This window comes from Castor canadensis, chromosome 9 (genome assembly GCF_047511655.1).
Source record: "Castor canadensis chromosome 9, mCasCan1.hap1v2, whole genome shotgun sequence".
In the NCBI taxonomy this organism is placed as follows: Eukaryota; Metazoa; Chordata; class Mammalia; order Rodentia; family Castoridae; genus Castor; species Castor canadensis.
In genome coordinates, this window is record NC_133394.1 from 64,949,378 (window position 1) to 64,975,630 (window position 26,253).

A 26,253-nucleotide genomic window follows, 5' to 3' on the forward strand; every position below is an offset into this window, starting at 1 on the left:
AGTGAATGTCTACTTCTGCTAAGGTCTCTAACATGTCAAAACACCAAATAAGCATCTGGAACAACTGTGCAAAAAAGAATTTGAGAGTTGGATTGGTTTCTTACTGAAACTCAGAAGTATCCATCTATATGCCATCAACAATATGCAGTACCCTATGATAATTCATTGACCCTGTGATTCCTACCAAGAGTACCCTACAGGACCTAGGTAATTGTGTGACATTATCCTTGAAAATTCCAAGTGGAGGCAATACAATAGGTGTTTAGGCTTTATCTGAGGAGTAGGGTAAGTGGCAATGAGTGGCAATAAAATGAGTGACATATACTTACCAAAAGAGAAAGAGTGCATTGGCTGGTGAGAGCTGGGCTTATGGGCCTGCTGTCTTCAAACAGTGTGACAGATAGTCTAAGAAGTGTGTCACTGTGAAAGAATTTTTTCTAACAAGAAAGTTAGAGTGATGTAAGAAAAAAATTTTATATTTGAGAAATAAAGGAAGGAAAGATGTTTATAAAATATTGTTTTGATTGAAAAGATAAATCATTATTGCAGGGAATGCTAAAATTTTGTTGTTATTAAGCTTTGTCATTCTAAAAAGCATTTCTTGACTTTTGAAAAACTTGTCTCTTATCTGTGATTGGTGTTGAGTAATGGAATTGTTGATGGGTTTTGATTTTTCTTTACATCTTCTTCATGTCCTGTTCTGGTTTAATATAGAATACACTACATCTTGAATAGGTATTACTTATATTATTGAAAATGTAAAATTATTTCTTTTTAAGAAAATGTATTGCACAAACAAGTAGATAATGTTTTGAAAGCTGCCAAAAATTTATTTCTGTCCTTTGGATTTTTATGTACTTAGTTGAGGTGTATTTTTATACTTTCCCAAGTAAGAATAATTACTTAAGTAATTTAATGTATCAGAATTATTGTTCTTACATATTTCATAGTATGAAATTTTGCATAGATTTCTCTACATTTCCACTGAACAGTAGATTTTGGGGGCTGATATAGTCATGTTTTTATTCCTACATCTGTGCACTTAAATACTCAACAAAACAACTGCAAACAGCATGACGAGTAGACGCTGAGATATGTTTAATTCTTTTACTTTTTTATATTTTCTTACAAAATGTCATACTTTTATAGCAAAAACTGTCTTTATTACAAATCAGAACAAAGGAAATATTAAGAAGCAAAAGCCAAAGCAAGAAGGCCTCTACCTAATAGCTTTGGATGCACTGAGCAACAGAGCATAGTTTAACATGGATATGCTGGAGTATCTTGGAAGAACATTTGCATTTATTCTTATAGTGTGATCAGGAAGCAGATACAGCTAGTTGCTCACTCAGTACATCCATTCTTCCTTTCCTTTAGCATAAATAGAATATAATTTTGTCAAGGTGGCACTACGTCCTGTTGAAATCCCCATTCTCTCTTCCGTGGGGCACAGTACTAGCAATGTTCAAATATTCAGTGGAAATGTATGATGCTATTTTCATATGGATACTGCCTCTGTCTCCTCATTACTTATTTTTCTTTCTTACAATGTGAATGTTACATGTGGAGGGTTAGCATCCATCTTGCAACCATAGGAAAAGGGGCCACTTACAAAGGATGAAAACCTAGAAAGATAAAAGGGAAGTGGCTCTTGACAATATGGTTCAACAGCTGAATCCTCATTTGGACTTCTATTGATGTACAGACATAAACATTTTATTTTTAAATTGCAGTTTATCATAGTTCCAGTCAAGTTTCAGCTGATCATAATCTTAACCAGTCAATGCTGACGTGGTTACTCCAACGCACCAATATTTCCAAAAATGTTCATAGCTCTTTGATTGAGCACTCCCCTTACACCAGGCAAAATGATCTCCTTGAGCTTCACAGTAGCAATTTGCATGTTTTGACTTTTGACCTTATAAGGAAAGGCAATGATGTCTGAATACCAGGAAGGAACTCATATTTTGCCAGTGCCAGTTGTATGAACGCTGCTTTGGAGATGATAGGGTATTTGCCAAAAGCAATTAAAGAACAACTATAAATCATTAAATTTATCAAATCTGGCTTTTAACATAGCATATATGCAATAGGTATTTTTTCTCCCTTTAAAATATATTTTTTCTCTTTCTATTGTCCTCTTTCTCTTCATGTTCTAAATCAAGGTTCTTGGATATTCATAAATTAAGGTTATTCAAACAGGTGCACATGGCAACTGAGTTTTGTATTACAACATTAGACATTTCATCATCCTATCAAATTTGTATATGCATGCATATTACATATATATGACTGGATATAAAGTGTGAAATCTGATACCGAGTCTATGTATTAGAACCCAAATATATATTAAACATTAAACTGAGAAAATTTTACATAGAGATTGCTAGTAATATTGGTTAATTTTTTCAAAAGTTGAAAGTTCAGCTTCTTTAAAAGTGGCCACTGAAAGCTTGTGGTAATATTGCTGTGATGGAGGATAAAGGCAGAACAGAAGTTGAATAGAAAGTAAAGTTTTGGTAGTCTTTGTATCATGTGCACTGCATATTTTGAATTTTTGCTAGAAGATATATCTTCAATTCTGCTAGAATGGTTGATTGTTTTGAAATGATTCAAAATTTATACTTAAAGCTTCCTGGACCTGTTCAAAGATAAAAATTTTAATAAAACCTGCATCAAATTTTACCTTATAGCTACTCTTGGAATTATGTTTAATATACCATCTAAATGTTATTAAAGCTGTTCAAAAGCTATCTAGCTAGCCAAAGTAAGAACTCAACAAATGTCTAATCTGGCATTGCCACCAATAAAGTACAAATTATGTGAACGAGAAGAATCTCTGGATAATGATGATAATTTTTACTAAAATGAATGCAAGGAAATAAATTTTACATGATAAACACATACTAATTCAAATTGTATTGGTCTTTAATATTTTACTTATCCAAACCTTTCAGACATATCAATAGAATACACAGACATGCAAAATAATAATTATTAATTTCAGACTACACAATACTTTGTCAACATTCAGTCATATACAAACTTTGCTTTGTACTTGTTTTGGCATTTGCTCTTATAAAGTATAGAAAGTATATTTATATATAGTACATGGATTTGCATTCCCACTTTTGTCCTGGGTCCTAAAAATGTTAGAGAACAATCTGTCTCCATTTCACAAAGAGTTGCTTGAGATTAAAAAGTAGAGTTGATAGCAGTGTAATGTCAGTGAGGAGGAGGGTGCTAGAGGGAAAATGAGAAGTCTTAGAAACATTCTTTGAGTGGTCAGTATGTGCCCAAATCCACCCTACCTCATTTAATTTCTATCACTATCTGAGACAGTGGCAGTAGATCAGTTGTAGAGATGAGGAAGTTGAGACAAATTTCAACTTCTACAGGACACTCAGAATTGAAAGCAAGGTAACTTGGGCTGGTTGCAATCACACAACTGTTTCCAACCCTCGATTGCAAAGGTTAATGCAACTTGTCATGGCACAGCACTGACATTAGCAGGCACAGAAACTACAGATTACAGAACATTGGTACAAATTTAAAAATCAGTAGAAAAAGGGAAAAAATCTTGGAGTTTTAGAAATGCTAAACTTTTAGATTTTACTAAAAGATTGAAACACTTTGGAAATTTCAAAAAGAATCTACAAACTCCCCTCACACATATAGGAAGATAATAGATGAGTATGATAGGAAGTGATGGAAAATTCAGTAGTGTTGGCTATTTAAATTTCTACATGTAAAGAAATAAAGATGAATAAAATTTACATGGTAGAAATTAAAAGACACAAAAGTAAAGACCTCAAAGAATATTTTTATAATTTCAAGAAAAAACTATTTTATATATGATACCAAGTCAAGAATTATAAATACCACAGTTAAATATTAGAGTATGATTTTGTCTGCTTGCTTTTGCAATGTTGTGAATTAAACACAGGGATTTGCACATGCTAGGAAAGTGCTCTACCACTAAGCTACATCCTTGGTATTTTGGGACACAGAATCAGTGTGTAGCTCAGGTTGGCCTTGAACTCATGATCCTTCTGTTTCATCCCCCCAAGTGCTGAGATTACAGACATGTGCCATCATGCCTGGTTTAGAAGACATTTTTTAAAGTTAAGCTAGAGGACAATATTTGTGACATTTATGAAAGACCATGATTCAGACTATGGATATTTAAAACTGTTACAAATTAGTACACTAATGGCTTCTCCTGAAAATGAGCAAATACCACTGCATTAGCCCATTTTTATGTTGAAATGACAAAATGCCTAAATCCGGCTACTCTGTAAAGAAGCGAAGTGTATTTGGCCTACGGTTCTGGGGGTTAAGAGCATGGCATCAGCATCTTCTGTGTTCATCCCTCCTAGCTGTGTCACAACGTGAGGAAGAAACAGATAAGGAAGTGTTTGTGTGCAGAAAGGGAGAGAAATAACGTGGTGAAACAGGAAGTGAGTGTCTGGGGAGGAGCTGGATTGAGGAGACTTCCTGTGAGGGCCCAAATGCACTCACTAGGAAGCATTAGTCCCTCCTAAAGACCTGATCATCTCCCACTAGGCCCTACCTCTTAAAGTCTCCACATCTTAATGCCACCCCATTGGCACTTCACTTCCAGCACATGGACCTTTGGAGGCCATATTAAACTACATGCAAACATTAGCAGATACTAATAGGTGATTTTATACAAAAGGAAATAAACTACTATCTTCCTACTATGCTTTAAATCTCAAATGTGACCCATAGGGTCATGTGTTGAAGACTTGGTTTCTAGCTGATGGCACTATATAAGGAAGTAGAAACGTAGGACATGGAGCCTAGTTGAAGCAGTAGATCATTGCAGTTATACTCTTGAGGATTTTATTTAGACTCCAGTCCCTTCCTCCCCTCTCTCTACCTCCTCTCCCTCTCTCTCCTTCTCTCTCCCTCTCCCTCTCTCTGTCTCTCTTTCTGTCTCTCTCCCCCCATCCACCTCTTCTTTCTCCTTACCATAAACTCAGCAGGTTTATTTTGCTAAATCCTTCCGCCATGATGTACTCCCCCACCATAGGTCTAAAAGTAATTGGGCCAAGCAACCATATGCTGAAACCTCTGAACCCAAAAGCCAAAACAAATCTTTCTTTCTTTAAGTTGATTTCTCTCAGATATTTGAAGCCAAACTGACCGACATACCATCCATTGGGAAAATAATGTGTTCTGTCTCTCTCAAAACGTTTGCACTTCATCATTCTCAGGATAGTATTGTAAAGTCCCTATTGAGTAGCTAGTACTCAAAAATTAGCTCATAATTATTAGACTATGTTTATGTTCAGCTGTTAATTAAAATTTTAATTTATTCATACCGTGACATTTGCTCAAAGATATTCATCATGGAGAGTTGCTATAAAGCTCCAAGATTATATTAGGAAGACCTTTTCTAGGGATAGATCTGAAGGTAGGTGAACATTTTGATTATTAACCTCAGGCAGGGTCACGTGTTCACTAACTGATTCCCACCAGTAAAGGTGGAGGGATTCATACAACTGATGTGCTAAATACAGGCTTCACATCTGACTTTCAGGAGAGGAGCTTAGCAGGACCAGCATCATAATATACAAATCATCATTAAGGTTTAATGTTTTTTCTCTCCCAAGAGAATTTGCACTTCAATAATTAATGAGGGATTAAGCCAATTAAAGGAAAACCTATCTATAAGGCTAGGACTTCGCACAGTATTCAAACTCGTGGGCTAGTTATGTAGGAGAGCAAGAGACCTTCTATAAAAGCTTCAAACTGGTCCATGGGAGTACAGCCTTCCCTGCACCACACAGGTAAGTAGACAGTCACACTGAGGTTTCTTACCCTGGCTATTCTGTAAGAATGGGGAAAATAGCACTGATTTCAATGCATTTTCCTATCGTTCATCCATCCCTGGTTCTATATTTGCCTCTGAATGTTAACCACATCCCTCACCCTACATTCACATCTGTAGGAGAGTGTACAAGTAAGTAATACAAAGAAATGTCCTATGAAAAGATTTAGCTCCCATTTGATAATGTCCAATAGGTTATTTTAGATAAGCAAGTTATGAGAAAATTCTTGTTTGTTTTAGTCAATGTGTACTTAGTAAAGAGAAATGAGAGAAAAATAAAACTCAATAGTGCAAATCAAAAGTTTTTAGTCTTTACAATAATAACAGAGAAACAAGTAAAGATGGTTAGGCTTAGGGTGATAAACACATCATTTTTCTTAATGAACTGTTCAGTGAAGACCATCAGTGATCTCGTTGGGGCGCATGTATGTGAGAATGGGATGTTTCTGCTTTGCTTTCAGAACGTTCCAGCTGATGACCCATTACCTCTGATAGAGTATGGAGGGGGAAATATCAGTGATTCAGAACGAAGCTTATCCTTTAGTAAATAATCACTGCATTTAATCAACCACTTGTTGTACTTGTCTCTGGTTCATTTGCCAAAAGCATAATGCAGAATACTTAAACTAGCAACTCCTTGGTCAGACATGATGAATAGTATTGTACAGTGTCTTCGAATGTGACACTCAGAGTGCGACAAATATCAGTATAATCTCCATTGCTTATACCTCTTGTAGAAACTTGTGTCCAGCATTTAAAATGAGTATAAGGGTTACTTATTACATGTTGCTTTAACCTTAGAATATAATTTTAATTTATATTATCAGAAAGAAAACTTTTTGGCTTTTCATAGAAATGTGAAAAGAAAAAATAGAAATAGATATAAAATAATTTATAAATATACATAAGAATATATTCATCTATAAACAGGGATATATGTATATACACATATATAAGTCATAAAAGCATTCTTGTACAAAGGTAAGTACTCAGCCACATAAATCATGTAATTCTAGCTCATTGCGTTTTGCTATGAAAAGGCAATAAGCACAGTTGGCATGAGGTGGGGGGGATGTGTTGTAGGAGGAGTCAGAAGACCAAATTCATACAGACTCAGAGAATCTGCTCTGTGTCATCTCTAAAAGTAGTTTGCATAGGATCCTTGACTTCAGATTTCAGAGGTCCCTAGATTCTAATATGCTGTAACATTTTGTATAATCTGGCATTTGTGTAAATCTAGGTGAATCCAATTTAAACAGTACCAAATGATCGCTGGTCTTATATTTCCATCAGCATTGGAATCATATTTACAGATAGAAAAAAAATTTAAGAAAAAAAGTTCTCTTGCAAACATAGCCTGAATCCCAAATTATAAGGACTTTATTGTACCTGCAAAAAATATGACAACTATATACATGTGTAATGGAAAGAGAAACTGGAAATCAGCCAGGTGATTTGAGTAGGATGATGGGCTTCTGAAAAGCTAAGTTTTCATCTTAATGTTGTTTTTATTACACATCTTAAATTTTTATCCTAAATAAAAGCACAAAACATAAGAGTATTTGATAATTTTTAAAATACCACGTTTTGCTTAAAAATATTGTGAAGTGCATTGGTTATCCAAATAGCATATTTAAAACCATTCAGTTTGGAAATTCATTCTTTCCTGTTACCAAAAGCCTAGTTTAAAAAACAAAACTAGCTCTGTCTTTTTCTGCAGCTAGGTCAGTCTGTATGCTCATCCTTCAGAACTTTAACTGATTTGTAAAAAGTGATGATCGATTCCCCATGGAGTAAACTGCTATTCTGAGGGAAATGAAAGTGGGCTCACAGGGCCACAGACCTTCCACCTGCCCTGTGAATTGTATCCGAGAAATTTGTATGATTTGTGTAGACTTCTTGAACCTACATCATACCAAGGACCCCCCTTGGCTCTGTAATATTGAATGAAGGAGAGAAAAATTTTGCAAAGGCAAATGAGAAAGCATTCTATTTAATTGGTTTATATGACAACATATAGTTTTGGGAAGAAAATCTTTAGTGATCTCTTGAAAATATTGACAGATATTGCCAGACACATGTACAATGAAAAATGCAAACTTTGTATGTAGTCTTTTGTGGCTATAATATGCTTCATACCTTCTGTATGACAGTCATAATTTGAGTCATGAAGAATAGCAGGACTTCTGTGGAAACTTCTGACTTTTGACCACTGTTTCTTCAGAATTATTAATTAGTTTAGCATTGGCATGCCAGGAAAGTTTTCATGAAACCTAACTAGGGCTAGCTTAAAACTTGGCATTTGTGCTTGGAAAAAATTCATCTTGAGTTTGCTTAAAGGTCTGTGAAACCTCCCAGTGACCCTTTCTACAGTGTGGTGGCTCCTGTGATATCTGAAACCAAGAATGTTTTGTGAAGGGCTTGGGTTTCATTTGGAAAGCCATATCTAATCCTTCATATGGTCTAATGAATTAACAGGCAGGTCCTCCATGGATCCTCATGAACACAGTGCTGTGCTTGATATCTAGGACTTTGACTACAAAGTAAAATTATACCTCCTAACTTGTCATTTAAAAAATGTTTCATGTAGATTTTTAAAATGCTCTTTCTGTGTGTAATCTATTCTTCAGTCATCACTGATACCAAAACAAGCATATACCATGCTTACTTTTTGAAGCTAGGGGGCAATTTTTTTGTTAAATGGATAACTATTATATCTATTTTATTAATATTATTCCACTCTCTAAAATCCTTTTATGCATTTTTAAAATCAAGAGAAATCTAAGAATAGAGAGTTTTGACCAGGTGGGTCCAGGGAAAGTTCCTCTCAAATAGCACTGGTGTTCCAGTGGGGCACTGGTGGTCAGGCATCTCACTCTCACACAGTTCCCCCTCCACTTCTCTGCTGCACATGGGAACTGTTTCCATAATGATCAGATATTGGCATTAGATAACCAAAAAATTGCCAAAAGTATTACAAAATAACAAAATATCAAATTTCAAAGAAGGCCTATCCTATAACAAAATAGGTGAGAGGCTTAAATTAGAATAATTCTCTTTGTCTTCTTTATTGAATCCTTTAGAGGTTGTTTTAGCATAACTGAATTTTTAAATTTTCTTATTATAAGGATTTGTTGCTAATGTTTTATTGACTGTTTTTTTTAACCTCAAATTCTTAGGTAAAATGGCTGAGAAGACTTGGCATTCTTTATCATTAAATCTGTTTAGGTGGAAGCAGTTGCGTGAGGGATTCTTGCTGCCCTCTGTGCTGTGGAGCAAAGCTTGTTCCTCTCCCGGTCAGCCACGCAGGTTGAATTGACCAAAGCAATGGTTATGGAGAAGCCTAGTCCCCTGCTGGTCGGGCGGGAATTTGTGAAACAGTATTACACACTGCTGAACCGAGCCCCTGACATGCTCCATAGATTTTATGGCAAGAACTCTTCCTATGTCCATGGGGGACTGGATTCAAATGGAAAGCCAGCAGATGCAGTCTATGGACAGAAAGAAATTCATAGGAAAGTGATGTCACAAAACTTTACCAACTGCCACACCAAGATTCGCCATGTTGATGCACACGCTACTCTGAATGATGGCGTGGTGGTCCAGGTGATGGGACTGCTCTCCAACAATAACCAGGCTCTGCGGAGATTCATGCAAACATTTGTCCTTGCTCCTGAGGGCTCTGCTGCAAATAAATTCTATGTTCATAATGATATCTTCAGATACCAAGATGAGGTCTTTGGTGGCTTTGTTACTGAGCCTCAGGAAGAGTCTGAGGAAGAAGTAGAAGAACCTGAAGAGAGACAGCAGACGCCTGAAGTGGTACCTGATGACTCTGGAACTTTCTATGATCAGACTGTCCGCAATGACTTGGAAGAACACTTAGAGGAGCCTGTTGCTGAGCCAGAGCCTGATCCTGAACCAGAACCACAGCAGGAACCTGTATCTGAATTCCAAGAGGAAAAGTGTGACCCGGTATTAGAAGAAACTGCTCCTGAGGATGCTCAGAAGAGTTCCTCTCCAGCACCTGCAGACATCGCTCAGACTGTGCGGGAAGACTTGAGGACATTTTCTTGGGCATCTGTGACCAGTAAGAATCTTCCTCCAAGTGGAGCTGTTTCAGGTCCTGGGATACCACCTCATGTTGTTAAAGTGCCAGCTTCACAGCCCCCTCTAGAGTCTAAACCTGAATCTCAGACTCCACCACAGAGGCCTCAGAGGGACCAAAGAGTTCGAGAACAACGAATAAATCTTCCTCCGCAGAGAGGACCCAGGCCAATCCGCGAGACTGGTGAGCAAGGTGGTGTTGAACAGCGAAGAACTGTGAGACACCCTGACAGTCACCAATTCTTCATTGGCAACTTCCCTCATGCGGTGGACAAATCAGAACTTAAGGATTTCTTCCAAAGTTACGGGAATGTGGTGGAGCTGCGCATCAACAGCGGCCGGAAGTTACCCAATTTCGGCTTTGTCTTGTTTGATGATTCTGAGCCTGTTGAGAAGGTCCTCAGCAACAGGCCTACCATGTTCAGAGGTGAAGCTCGCCTAAATGTGGAAGAGAAGAAGACTCGAGCTGCCAGGGAAGGAGACCGCCGAGATAACTGCCTGCGGGGACCTGGAGGCCCTCGAGGTGGGCTGAGTGGTGGAACGAGAGGCCCTCCCCGTGGAGGCATGGTGCAGAAACCAGGATTTGGAGTGGGAAGGGGGATTGCTCCAAGGCAGTGAATTGCTTATCACTGATCTTCACGTAGCATATAAACCCCAGCTCCTGCAGAATGGTGAATTTCTTCAACCAGCCTTTGCTACCTTGGAGTATGATGATTCTAGTCAATTATAAACTGCTTAAGTTTGTACAATTTTATTTCGTTTTGTGTTACTGGTGTCTGCCCCTTCCTTCTCCTGGCCCTTTAGTCCTTCAATTCCAATTTTGTGGAATGATATTTTAGGAGTAATGGATTTTTAAAGAAGAAAAAAGACTGAATTTCCTTGCTTACTTTGCATATACAGACTGGATTTTTTTTAAAAACAGCCATTTCCCCAAAGGAATATGTCTCGTTTATTACTGACATTTGGTATGTTCATTCATTGGAATATTTCTTATTTTCTATATGTTTCAAAATCCTGTGACAAATACAGGCTTTGATACACATTTTGGAGGCAGGAATAATCCAAATTGTTTCTTGAGTCATGACTACCTTCTGATGTGGAAAAAATGCCATTTGGAACATTTAACAAGTTTGATTCTCACTGGTGTTAGTTATCCGAATAAAAGGTGTTAATAGAATTTTTTTCTTTTGATACGTGATCACAAAATGATTCTAAAACCTACTGTTTTTACCACTGAAATTTAAATTGTGAGATAGGTTTTAAATGTTTAAAATGCAACTGATAGACTTTCTTGAAATGTTAGATTTTTTTGAAGTAGTTTTTTTCATGTTTCATTTGTATTTGTAAAAAGAAAAAGAAAATAAGCAAAAAAACCCAAAATCCTCCAAATCTGAATAACAAAAACCAGAGCAAACTGTTGTGCCTTCTATTTATCTTTGACTCTAGTCTTGGCAATTGTTTAAAGAAAAATAATAAAAATTCTAGATTTGTTTTAAAATAAATAAATAAATAAATAAATAATTCTGTTTAAACATCATTGTCTTAGGATGTATTTCTATTTTAAGAATCAGTAGAGAGAATTGTAGGAAAAGTGATCAGTAGGAGGCTTGTTAAGGAAATACATATGTGTGTGTTTCAGTTGTTTTGAGCCACTCTACAGCCATAGAGAGAAAATATTGTTCATATTGGTGATTAATGCTTACCATCAGGAATTTAGGACAAGTTCTATAAGGGTCAAAAAAGAAATTGAGACTGGGCCCAGTGGCTCAAGCCGATAATCCTAGCTGCCTAGAAGTTAGAGATCCAGAGGATCACAGTTCAAGGTCAGTTCAGGCAAAAGAGACCCCATCTGAACCAATAAAAGCTGGATGCGATGGCACACCTCTCATACCAGTGTCATACCAGCTACCTGGGAAGCATAAACAGGAGGATCAAGGTCCAAGCCCATCTGAGCATAAAGCGAGACACTATCTCAAAAATAACTAAAGCAAAAAGGACTGGCAGTATGACTCAAGTAGTAGAGCTCCTGCCTAGAAAGAGCAAGGCCCTGAGTTCAAACCCACATACTTCAAAAAAAACAACAAAAAAATTCTAGTTAGATAACTTTGATATGTAGACATTCAAACTTTCTATTGATTAGTTTTGATCATGTACAGCCATGTAATGTTTAATTTTTAGAAAAACATTTGAATGTCTTAACAATAAAGATAGCTTTATCAATTGATACTTTAAAGGATAAGCCTGTCATTCACCCACAATGCTTTCACTGACTAGTATGTCTGTAACCCAAGAGACTTCCTGGGCAAGGAGGAGTCAGTGTCACAAATCATATGGGTGATCCAAGCCTGCATAAAGTCTGCCTTACAGAGGCTTTTTGTTTTCCTTCAGGCAACTGAGGGATAAATATATTTCTTATAAATTTCTTTTTTAAGATGAGATCTTGCAACATAGTCCTGGCTGGACTTGAACTCATGCTCCTCATGGAATTATGGGCATATATTTGACCAATAGGAAGAGACACTTTTCACTGCGTGCAAAAGCAGTGCAGGGCATGAGCTGTGGACATGCACCTAGAAGCAACATGAGCCATGTAGTTCCCTGACCTTGTGCTCTCAGCTCCCACTTAGGTGTTTCAGGTCCTTCAATAAGCCCTTAAATTTTGGGAGATATGCTTGTGCAAAGCTCCAGTTTGTTTAATAACATCATAATCACTCAACAGCAGTTGATTTTACTTCTCTCTGCTTATGTTATGGCAAACGTCTTCTCCTTCTGCATGAGCAGTCATTTCTGATGAAATAATTTTATTATAGAAAGTATGCATTTGGAGGAAGGGGAGCCTTGTTCTCTGAGGAAAGCTTAGAGGATGATGATCAGCCATGCTACATTGTATGGAGAGCAGACAGGCCCTGTTAACTTGCTTTTCATGGTAAAGGTGGCTTAACACAACAAAAAATAGATTAGGCCTATCAAAAGGCCAAAGACAATGACATCATTACCTCTTGCTGAGGTCACTAAGAAAAGTGATTTCATTTTGGAAAAAAAGTAAATAAAAAACACTCTGGCCAATATTCTATCATTAAACTATGCAAAGAATTTTTTTTTCTCATTCCATGTAGGTAAATTCACTTCTTCTTAACAAAATGTCATTGTTTTTCCCTTTGAGTATTCAGAACACAGATGAGCATGCATTCTCCAGAGAGATTTTTTATGAGGACACAGTGCCAGACCACATAGAGTTTATAGGACACAGTGCTCCAAAAAGCTGGGTGCAGGTAGACTGCCTGGTGGATTCTATTTATGGCTGGCATTGAGGCAAGCTCCTTATGTACACTTCTCAGAACCGAAGAAGGTTTTGGGAGGAGAAATTTAAGAACTCTTTAATGCTTCTTATCCCAGAGAACTTTGTGATATAAGAACAGGCAAAATACATACTGTAATGAGCTCATCTAAGAGGGAAACAGGGTCTACAGGGCTGTCATATGTTTTCTTATTTGATTCACAAAGCAATATCTTGAGACAGGCAAGACACTGTTTCTATCTTTCCCCTTTCAGAGGCAAAGTAATTGATGCATCCACAGTTTTTATTTTGTTATTTTTATTTATATTTACTTTTGGCAGTACTGGGGTTTGAACTTAGGTCGTCCCACTTACTAGGCAGATGTTCTCTTACTATTGAGCCACACCTCCAGTCCTTTTTATAAAATTTCTTTTGAATTTTTTGTTTCTTTTGTATTATTTGAGAACACTTGGTCAAAACTGCCTGTAATTCACTGCAAGGAAAACAGGTTTCCTGTATCTACGCAAATATTTTGTCCAAGTTTTCATTGGGTTGTTCATCTTTTGTTATTGGGCTCACTCATTTTTTGGTTCATTGTTTTGGTGGCACTGGGGTTTGAACTTAAGGTTTCACACTTGCTAGGCAGGCACTCTAGGTCACACTCAGTCACTCAGTTTTGTTTTTGTTTTTTGGCATTACTAGGGTTTGAACTCAGGGCAGGTGCTCTACCACTTGTGCCACTCGACCAGCCCCCACTCAGTGTTTTTAAGTAGCTACTTTAAGGAGATAAGATTTGTAAATTTTAGAAAGGGGCTACCATGTCAATTTTCAGGATTTCACACAATTTTTGCTAGAGAAGTCTGAGCTCTAGCTGTGCCCATAGAGTAAAATTAAATCTATCAAAACATCACATTGGGCACCTTACAGAGATCCAGTGAAAAACAATACACAGTAAGACATCTTTCCCTTCCAGGTCTTTTGTTCATTGTGTCACTTGGGTAAATTATTTCACATTTCTTTTCCCCAGCACTCCTAATTGGGAGTAATAATTATTTAATGCATGCAAAGGATTTAGGCTTAACACATAGAAAGTGCTTAATAAATATTAATTATAATCCTAAAGTTATCCTCAAAGAATTCATCACATATTTAGCATGCTGGTTGTATAAGTTATATGCACAAGTGCAAGTATTCAGGCTTTATACTTGAAATAATAATTCAAGAATGGCATTATTATATTCTAGACACACTAGAAATCTTATCTCTTTATGCTGAATAGCCTTCTTTGATAAAATAAAACATCACTTTCTCATTTCACATGCACATTCTTATTTCAAAAGTCCAAATCGAAAGGTACTGTCTAACTTGATTCATTTGGGCCTATTGTAATCAGGCCTGCTATGCCGCACAAGCTAAATTGCTGTAAAGAGAATGTCTCTGGGAAGTGTGCAATCTATTGAAGCAGTCCTAATTTATGCTCACAAAGCAGGATGCCTCCAGGGTATAATTGGGAAGGGCCTTGGTAGAAGAAAGATGAAAAAGCAAGATCAGATACTGTCATGGCATAAAGAATTCCATGATAAAGGATAAGTAGGTGTACAGAGATGTAGGCATAAATGCAAGTTCAAGACAGTCTACTCACAGAAAGTTGACTTGCAAGTGGGTAGCCTCCCAGAACAATCCTACACGTACCAATGGTTAAGAATCCTACACGTACCAACGGTTAAGACAGTAAGATAGGAACTGACAACAGTAATAAATACTGAAAGGAGCCAGGCATGGTGGCTTATGCCTGCAGTCCCAGTCACTTGGGAGGTGGAAACTGGATCATAATTTCAAGGCTGTTCTGGGTGAAAAGTTGGTGAGATCCCTTATCTCAGCCAACAAACTAGGCATGGTGAAGTGTTCCTGTCATCCCAGCTCTGTGGGAGGCATAAACGGGAGGATCACAGTCCCAGATGATCTAGAGGAAAAAGACATAAAACCCTACTTGAAAATAACTATCAGCAAAAAGTCCTGGGGGCATGATTCAAGTGGTAGAGCACTTGCCAAGCAAGCATGAGACACTGAATTCAAACCGCAGTACCACAAAAAATAAGTGAATAAATAAATAGATAAGTAAATAAATAAATGGATAGATAACATCATAGAATTTGATAGAATTTGTAATCTCCACCCACACGTTTGCTCACTACCTTCTAAGAAATAGCACTGTCTTGCATGAATGAGCAAAAAGAGTTTGGGAGCAGTTAGGACACTGTAGAGAATCTGCACCTTACCAATTAGCTGTAGAACCATGATTTCAGAGCTCAAATTTGAACATTACAAATCTTCCCCTGGTCAGTATTCAAAATGCTTTGAATCATTGGCCCATAAACCACACCTGTGGATGATTAGTAATATATAAGGAAGCATATTAGGCAAGATTTCACAGGGTCTCAGACCGTGATCTGGCATTGAACATGAAAAGGCTTTATGGGCTGACGTGATAAAAGTCATGTAGAAGTGACTTGGCTTTCCGTATTTTGAGAGTTGATTTGAGTTGGGAGCTCAAATTAAAAACCCATTATCAACAATATGAAAAGGACAAGCACATCAGAAATAGAAGGGAGACTTAGGTGCTGAGTTGGAGAGGGACATTGATGAGTGGCTGGGCAATGTAGGTGAAAGAGGTAAAGGGTTTTCTTTGCTCACTTCTTAGGCACCCTCTCTCTTGTTGCTTTGCTGTTTCTCAAAGGAGGCTAGATAGGACACTGGTCAAATGTATGGAACGTGACTCAACTATACTATGTGGATAAGTAGTAGACATATTGTTGAAAGTTAACAAGATCATTTTTCTTGTGGGTTTACATCTAGAAGCAAAGGGCAAAGGTAAAGTTTGCCAAACACAGAGGAAAAATTGACAGCTAGAAAATACTTAGAGCAATGCAGGAGCCCAATGAAGAAAGAGCACTGTGCTGTCACCCAGCACAGCTGATGGAGAAAGTGAAGCATCTCACATAGTGCCTGGTCTGGTCCTAGCCACGGTAGCACACAGCACCTCCACAGTTCCCTTCTTTCTATCCCATCATCTTTCTAACAAAAGAAATACAAACTTCCCCAGAGTGAGGGAAAACCCTGGATTGACAGATGGCCCTCAGAGCCAGACTGGCACTGTCACTGCAGACTTAGTGCAGTTCACAGCATGGCACTTGGTTCAGCAGGAGTGACCATAAACACCGCTGGCCCCAGGGGATGGGGCAGGACAAGTGCTGACTGAATTAACCCATGTGATATTTCCTCCTATAGTCATGCCCTCATTTTACAGAGGCCAGGATGAGACTAGAAAAGCTACTTCTGGGAGCCACTGCCATCAGAGATGGAAGTCTTCAGCACAGAGCTCAGCTCAGCAGCTGTGAAACTTGGTCAGGAACCAACATACTTCAAGAGGGGTTGGCCTGTCTGCAAGGGCTGTCTAAACTTCCAGAAATGTGTCCTGAGCTAGGTAATGATTGGATTTGAGTGAGCTACAGTAGGAATAAAATGAAGGGTTTTGAAAGAATGTCATGGGGCAGGGCATATACAAATACATAATTCAACCTGGAAGGAAATGACTTGGATGTTTTAAATATTTGTGAAAAGATTGCAAGCTCAAGATCTTTTCTTGTAGCTATCTTTCAAATATTCATAGTATCCCTGCTTTTGGAGATTTGTCTAATTCTCTCTTTCAGCTTAATTGATTGCAGCTTTCTAATACTGGGCATACATCACTCTATCCCAATGCCCACCCCTGAACTATGAGCTAGCTGTGTACACTGTAGGGCCTTTGCCATGGTAGACATGAGCTCACATTGAACTTACATTAAACTCAACTGGGGCCCAGGGAAAGTATTTTTCAGCTTGAACTTCAACCATGAATTAACACTGTCTTCCAACAGGAAGCTTGGTATGTTGGAAAAGAGAAATACAAAAGGCAGAGGTGAAGAGTTGTGAGGGTGCAGAAGAAGGCACTCATGGGTTGCCTTGCCTCCTAGCAAAATGGGATATTTCTTATTTTAACAACTAACTTTCCCACCTTGATTACCTTTTTTCTTTTTACAGTGTTAGTGTGGATGTAGGCAAATGACTGCCAGCATTTTGTTAGGAAGACAGGTGTCCATAAAAATCAATAGCTGTGTAATTAATTCAATGCCATCTTTACAAGGAAGACAGAAAATAGTGTGCAAATAAAAGGCATTTAGAAAAGCAGTCTTCACACAGCAAATGTGAGAAACAGTGGAAGCTCAGCGGCATCAGTAGAATTTGAAGGTAAAGGAGTCTGACTTGAACCCAGGATGGTCACTGGGCTGCATATATGGAGTTTCCATACTTACCCATTTATTTATGTTCATTGAGAGGTAAGAGACTCCTGATTGTTATGTACAGGTTTGAAGTGTTGTAGGCTCGTGTTGAGGGTCCTGCCTTCAGAGGCCAGAGAACTGGCTCATGAGGCAGATGATTAATGAGCCAAAGCTGGTATAAGAAGTAGGATTTACTAGAGAGAAAGGAAAGGCTACAGCTAGAGAAGTGCAGCGGAACCCAGAAGTTGGTAGCTAGCTGCTCAGGTGAAGGCTGGGGCTTTTACAGACGCTTTAACTCTGGGTTAAGTGTACTTTTTCCATTAGCCATGGATTTGAGGGCTTTCTTAGATGAGCTGGTCTGTTTGCCCCTTATGGGGGAGGGGAAACAGTCTTTAGAGCATTTTGCTCATCAGCCCTGTGACAGATCTATCAGACCCTGTATCTCCTCTGCAGGGTGCAGAAATGCAGTTTACAACTCCTTCTCAAGATGCAGGAATCATAGCGCTCACCATGGGGGGATGGGCTACTCACTCATCTTCCTTAGGTCGCCAGACCCAACATGATGTTTGCTTTGCGACTTAACAAAATGCCAAGTTAAATAACTTTGTCATTATTGTTTTGTAAAAGATTTGAGTTTGTAAACCTCATCCATGGTTCCAGTAAGCATCCTGGTAAATGTAGTGGGCCAAATCCCTGCTTCTCAGAGTGCTTTACAGCTCAGTCTGTCCACCTCAGGGGAGGACAGAAATTGAGAGTAAGTGGTCAGAAACTTCTATCGTAATCCGACTGAGGGATTTTGTGTTTGCTGAATCAAATGATAATTTGGGCTTGTTTTTCATGTGTCTATTTCAGTTTAATTTTCAATTTATTTATGTATTTTACAAAATTAAAAATTCATGAATGGTAGAAATTTAAAAAATCATTTATCATAGTCCTTCACATAGTGCTAATCTAAGAAGACTTTTTTCTGACTGTGCATTTCAATTATTTGTGGAAATATTCTTGCTTCAAAGGGTAGGAAAACCGAGATGAACTATATTATGTCATGATCCCTTGGAAGAGGTTAAGAGCACAGCTGAGAGACTTGACTGTGTTGGGGAAAAGAGTGTTAAACAGAGGGTCTGAGACAGTGTCAGCACTACAGCTGCCTGTTTGGAAACCTTCCATCTTAGTACTTGTGCACACATAGAACACTTCATGTTTTGTGGAGTGGGAAGCTTTATTTTAAGCATTTAGAATTGAAGGTATTAACATTAATGAATAACATAGAGTCCTCTTTTAGGGGCATAAATTGTCTTAGCTCCTGTTTTAGCAATTATAATAATCATTTAGTAACGTCACTGGTATCTCCATTGGATAATTTTCTTCTCCTTTGTCCTGTCCTTCCTTCTCTGTGTTAGTGCTGGGTTGTTGGGAGTTAAAGAATTATGGTCTTAAATTTTAATTATTAACTAGAAAAAGCATTGGGATAGATTGCTACTTGTTAGAAATTCTATAGGTGATCCATAGTTTCATATTTGTTGGCTTATTAATATAAAAATAAATATTTTCCAACTTGCCTTCACCCAAGTCTAACTCCTTTGTGAAACCAAAGTCAGTCATTTGGAAATCTTTGTGATGCGACTGTGCACATCTGCAGTAACAGCATGGAAAGAAACAGTAGAAAGTAGCAAGATAATCAAGGTGGAAAAATTCATTTTCAAAATAAGAGCCACTGAATTTCAAGTTAATTAATGAAAGAGGATCCAGACATTTTCAAATAAAGATTTATAAACATGAGGCATTGGTTCTTACCTCTGCTTTGTACAGATTGCTGTATAAAACAAGGTTTGTTTGGTAAGGTTCCCTTTTGTTTCTAGTCAAATAGGTTTTCTTCTGTATGTAAATGTTCAAATATCTCCAGCTGTTGTTCTCAGACTGGCAATTATCAGAATTGCCTGGGGAGTTATCAAAAGAAAATCTTTGGAGTTAAGACCCAGGAATCCTTAAGCTCCATAATTCTTAAAATCCTCCACATGTGATTTTGATCAATAGTACAGCTTGGAAAGCATTTGTCTGTGGGCAAAAACCCCCAAAGACATAATGACTAATTTAACATTTTTGTAAGCATCCTAATAAGAGGTTGGAAGTGCCACTCCCACTTGGAGATCTATAGCTTCTCTTTGGCAAGATCTCTGTAGGACCCTCAGTCACACTTTCCCTAAGGACACAGGCACAGCTGTTTTCCACCATTCTCTCCACATGGCTGTCATACTGCAGAGATGAGACATTCAGTTAACTCTGCTGAATATAGTGGCTTTCCCCAAAAGAAAATGTAGCTAAAAAAGGAATAGAGTATTAACAGGAGGTGGTAAGAGGTTATTATACATCAGAGGTGTCTTTGGCCAATCACTCCTGGAAAGTGTGGCTTTTCTTGAGAAGTCCTTACCAGTGGGAAATTCTCAGTATTCTGAATGTGTTGTGGAACTCTTGCATACCTCAGAAATAGGACACAGATTTGTAAGACCCTAAAAGATTATCTAAGTATTGTCTGTAGGAAAAAGCACATTTTAAGTCAGATAGGTAATTCCTAACTCACAAACTCTAACTTGAAAAACCCTCAGAAAAGAGCCGTCACTCACTATTTCTTGTGCTTATACCCAGCTTTTGTTGTTAAAAAGGCAGACATTCCACTAGTGAATTCCATGGGCACAGAAGTAAGTAATTGGGGCAAGGATATTTCAAAAATTCTAAAGCAACCATAATTTTATTTAATCTTCTTTTTGATAAATAAAACTTTTCAAGTTTTTGGATAATTGTTTCTATTACAACATGCTAGACTAAACTATTAAAATTTTAGTATTACTCAATTTTAGCCATAAATAGTTGCTCAAAATGGAAAAAGTAATTATTGCACTATTAAGTACTATTGTATTCAGCAAATAACAGCTCTGATCAGTCTTTAAGAAAATTTTAAGATGTTAGTCTCAATTCAAGAGTATCTGTAAGGATGAGAGAAATTACATTGCCATTAAAAGTACTGAAAAGTGCCAGGTAGAGTCAGAAAGCTACATTTTACATCATGCTTTTAAGAGGTAACCTTGAACTATTGTTTCCATTTTTTAATTTATCAGGTTAATTAATTCTCAGAAATTTGTAGGATGATCCACAGCAGATCCCATGCTACCAATCATTCAGCTTTTCCCACACATCTATTAACTCATTACTTGGTATAATGTAAGTGATAAATATGTATTTCCTAAGAACAGCCTATTTAAAACAGCTGACTGATTACACCAAAGATTTCTAAACTCCAGCCGTAGGTTGGGTGTAATCATCTCCTTTCTCACAGCACGTCTTGGGTGTGCATTCCTGGTTACAGATGGCCCCACCTCCTTGTCATGCTTGGAATTCTTGTTCTGTTGAAATGTCCTGTCTCCATTTCATAGCGTTAGCGGGCTAGTCAACTTGCAGTGTCCAGTTAATGCATTTAGTTTACTTTGAAAGATTTTTTTTGTGCATGGGTGGGGTGAGAAGGGATGAGATGAGGTCTTGCTCTGTTAGTTCAGGCTGGTCTTGAACTCACTATGAGGCCAGGCTGGTTTTGAGCTCTCAATTTTCCCACCTTTACTTCCGGGGCTAGGATTATAGGTATGTATCACCACTCCTGGCATTTTCTTTTAAAACTATTTTCATTTTGTTGCTTATATTGGGCAGATTTTTCTTAATGAAAAGTTTTTTTGGATATTCTTGTTCTCATGCTCTGAAATGTCATGATGGTGCTTTGATAATGATGTGGTTTTATTTAAAATTAATTTTGCTCAGCATTTTGTGGAATTCTTTTTTTAAATTTCATTTTTGAATTATCATTCATTAATAATACAAGGAAATTTCATTGATAATTCCATACATGCATGCATTTACCTTGCACAAGTTTCCCCCTTATTATATTCCTGTTCTCCCTCTCCCGTTCTATTTCAAACCTTGGTAGGTCTCTGTATGCTGTCGTCATGTGTTGATTCACAGTGTACTTCCACTCTCGTCTCCCCTTACTCCTCCTCCTTACTGCTACTCCTTCCCCAGACACGTCCACATATACATCATGTCCTACTATCATTATCATAAACTTCTTCATCATCATTTTAGGTGTAGGTTTCGAAAATGAATGAGAACATGTGATACTTGGCTTTTCAAATGTTGCTTATCTCACTCAGCGTGATGATCTCCAGTTTCAACCATTTTTCTGCAGATTTTTTTATGACTGAGAAGCATTCCATAACATTCCATATAATTATACATATATAAATATATACAAAACACACATATATTTCTTTATCCATTTGGCAGTTGTTCTGCAGCTGATTCCGCAGTTCAGTTGTTGTGAAGAGAGCTGCAATAAACATTGGTTTTTTTTTTTGGATGATTGCCAATCTGACTGGGGTGAGATGGAATCTTACCATAGTTTGGTTTGCATTTCCTGCATATATTAGCCAATTGTATTTCTTCTGAATTATCTATTCAATTCATTACCCATTTATTAATTGGATTATTTGTTCTTTTGGGTTTTTTTTTTTTGAGCTTTTTATGTACTCTGTTGAATAGCTGGAGAAGATTTTCTCTTATTCTGTGAATTGTCTCTAGATTCTGGTAACTGTTTCTTTTGATATGCAGGAACTTTTTAATTTGATGCTGTCCCATTTGTTAAATCTTGCTCTTGTTTCCTGGACAAATGGACTCCTATTCAGAAAACAATTATCTATGCTAACATCCCATATTTTTTCCTATAGGGGTTTCAGTGTTTTATATCTTAAAGTCTTGATCCATTTGGAGATGATTTTACACCAGGTAAAAGATAGGGGTCTAGTTTTAGTCTTCTATGTGTAGATTGACAGTTTTCCTAGTTCTCTTTTGTCTTTGGCTCCTTTGTCAAAGATTAGATGGCTTTTGTTGTGTGCTTTTATTTCTGAATCTTCTGTTTTGTTCCATTGGTCTTATTGTCTGTTTTTGTGCCAGTACCATGCTTTTTTTGTTACTATGGCTCTGTAGCATAGTTTGAAGTCTGATATTGTGATACCTCCATCATTGCTGTTTTGGCTCAGGTTTGTTTTCCTATTCAAGGTTTTTTATTCCTCTAATTTTAAGATAGATTTTTCTATTTTTGTGAAGAATAACATTGAGATTTTGATGCATGTTGCTTTGAATTTGCAGATTGATTTTGGTAGTATAACCATTTTCATAACATTAATTCTGCCAATCCATGAACGTGGGAAGACTTTCATTTTCTGGTATCTTCTTTAATTTCTGTCTCCAATGTTTTACAGTTTTCATGTAGCTGTCTTTCACCTCCTTCATTAAGTTTATACTTGGGGTTTTTTTGAGGCGATTGTGAGTGGGATTGTTTCTTGATTTCTTTCTCAGCCTGTTCATTGTTGGTATATAGAAAAGCCACTGCTTTTATACATTGATTTGATATACTGCTATGTTGTCAAAAGTGTTTATCAGATCTAACAGTTTTTTGGTGGAACCTTGTGATTTTTTCAGTATAAAATCATATCATTTGCAAATAGGGATAATCTGACTTCTTCCTTCCCTCTTTGAATTCTTTTGTTTCTTCCTCCTATCTTATTGTTCTTGGTAAGAATTCCAGTATTATACTGAGTAAGAGTGAGAAGAGTGGACACGCTTATCTCATTCCTGGTTTTAGAGGAGTAATTTCAGTTTTTCCCCATTTAGTATGATGTTGGCTATAGGTTTGTCATATATAGCCTTTATTATGTTGAGGTACATTCCTTCTATTACTAGTTTCTTTTGAACTTTTATCAGGAAAGGTTGTTGAATTTTGTAAAAGGTTTTTTCTGCCTTTTATAATTGTGTGATCATATGAATTTTATCCTTGATTCTGCTTATGTGCTGCATTGTATTTATTGATTTATGTAAGTTGAGCCATCCTTGCATCCCTGGACTGAAACCAACCAAGTTGATCATGGTTTATGATCTATTTAATGTGTTGTTGAATTCAGTTTGCAAGCACTTTATTGAGAATTTTTGCATCACTGTTCATTAAAGAGATTGGCCTATAATTCTCTTCTTTTATTGTGTTCTTGTCCAGTTTTGGAATGAGTTTTAGAAGTAAAGCTGGCTTCAAAAAATGAATTTGGTAATGTTCCTTCCTTTTTTATTTCCTGGAAAAGTTTTAGGAATATTTATAATCTTGTTTTTTAAATGTCTGGGAGATTCCAGCAGTGAATCCATTGGGGCCAGGACTTTGTTGGGAGACTCTCTATTACTATTTTAACCCACTGCTTCTTATACATCTATTTAAGTGGTTTGTATCCTCTAGTTTCATTTTGGTAAATTAAATTCATATATAAATTTATACATTTCTTCTGAATTATCCAGTTTGTTTGAATATAGGTTTGCAAATATTATATCATGATCCTCTGGATTCCATTGATATTTGTTGTAATATACCTTTTTCATATCTAATTTTATCAATTTGAGTCTTTTTCCTTCCTTCTTTTAGTCATATTGGCTAAGGGTTTATCAATCTATTTATCTTTCAAAGAACCAACTTTTTGTTTCCTTTATTCATTACCTATAGTTTTTTTGTCTCTATTTCATTAACTTCTGTCCCAGTCCTTATTATTATTATCTTATTATCTGTCTACTAATTTTGAGTTTGACTTGTTCATGTTTTTCTAGAATCTTGAAGTACATTAGGTATTTATTTGAGGTCTTTCTTTTCTAATATAAGTGCTCATAGTATAAACTTTTTTCTTTGCACTGCTTTTGATGTATCTCAAAGATTCTTGTAGGTTGTGTTCCCATTTTTCATTGGATTCTAAAATCTTATTGATTTCTTCCTTTATTTCTTCAGTGATCCACTGATCATTCTGCAATGTGTTAATCAGTCTTCCTGTGTTTGAATATTTTCCATAGTTTCTTTTGTTATTAAGTTCTATTTTTATTCCATTATGGTCTGGTAGGATACAGAGAGTTATTTCTGTTTTCTTATATTTGTTAAGACTTGCTTTCTGTCCTAAAACATGATCTATTTTAGAGGAAGTTCAATGAGCTGCTGCTAGATGAAATATTCTGTAGATATCTGTTAAGTCCACTTGGTCTATAGTATCATTTAATTATGAGTTTTCTTTGTTCATTTTTGGTCTGGATAACATATTTATTGAGAGAGTGGTGTATTGAAGTCTCCCACTATTATTGTACTGTGTTCTATTTGCTTTTAAGTCCTGTAGTGTTTTTCTAATGAAGTTGGATGCACTGACATTTAGCACATATATCCTCTTGATTGATCTTCTCTTTATTAATTTGAAGCAACCTTCTTTGTCTCTTCTGACTAATTTTGGTTTAAGTCTACTTGATCAGCTATAAGTGTACCTACTGCTGCCTGACTTTGGGGTCCATTTGCTTGGAAGATCAAGAGTGTTTTCACCCTTAGTCAATGTTTATTTTTGATAGTGAGATTGATTCTTGTAGGCAACAATGGTCAATCTTGCTTTTTGATCCAACTCATTGTTCTACATCTTTTGATTGGAGAATTAAGATCATCACCATTTTGTATTAATATTGTAAGCTTTGTAATAATTCTTGTCATTTTGTTATTTTTGTGGTATTTGATTCTTTTCTATTCTTCATTTGCCTATGTACTCATCCAATGCACTTTCTTTCTTTCCATATTTTCATGGTTACATTTATCTTCCTTTTCTATGTGTAAGATTCTTCTGAGTATCTTCTACAGTGCTGATTTAGTTGTTATAAATTGCTTCAGTTTTGGATCAATCTTGGAAAGTTTTGATTTCTCCTTCAGTTATGAATGCTATCTTTACTAGATATAAAAGGATGAATGCATTCAAAGATAATACAAACTTTTTGTGAACAAAATTAGGAAAACAGTGTAGGGTATAAAAGAAAAAAATTTTAAAGATACAGAAATCCTGACAAAGAATCAGACTATAATTCTAGAATTGAAAAATTGAATAAGTCAAATAAAAAATTCAGTGGAAAGTCTTTCCAGTAGAGTGTCAAGTTGAAGGCAGAATATCTACCTGAAGACAGTGTAGATGTACTATAACAATCAAATGAAGAAAACAGAAAAAAAATAAAGAAGTACAAATGGAACCCATGAGGACTCTGGGACACTATTTACAGACCAAACCCAAGATTCAGGGGCATAGAAGAAAGAGAAAAGGTACAACTAAAGGAATAGAAAACATATTCAATAAAATAATAATAGAAAATTTCCCAAATATTAAGAAAGAGACAGACATTCCAGTGTAGGAGGCTTTTAGAACACTCAACATACAAGAATGAACCACTCCAAGATATCATAGTTAAAAGTTTAACTGTGCAGAACAAAGAAAGAATATTGAAGGCTGTAAGAGAGAGGTGGAAAGTCACATATAAAGGCCAACCCATCAGAATAACAGCGGATTTCTTGACAGAAACTTTAAAAGCCAGGAGGTCATGGAATGATATATTTCTAGTGCTGAAAAACAAACCAGAGTTCTTAATTTAAAGAACTGTATTTCTTTAATACCAGGAACTATTTTCTAGTATTTCTTTGTATCCTCTAGTCTTCCTTACTAGAGATCTTATTAGGGAATGTATAACTTTCTCCTTTAATCTGATATATCTTTGATAGTTTTCTGTGCCCAAATTTGTATTTTTCTATGTTTTAACTTTAAACTACTTCACTG

The 26,253-nt window shown here is 36.6% G+C and overlaps 1 pseudogene; it reads left to right on the plus strand.

Annotated features, from left to right (window-relative positions):
- Positions 1 to 9,088: 9,088 nt before the first annotated feature.
- LOC109702765 (ras GTPase-activating protein-binding protein 1 pseudogene) lies at positions 9,089 to 11,450 on the plus strand (annotated as a pseudogene).
- The last annotated feature ends 14,803 nt before the right edge of the window (positions 11,451 to 26,253 follow it).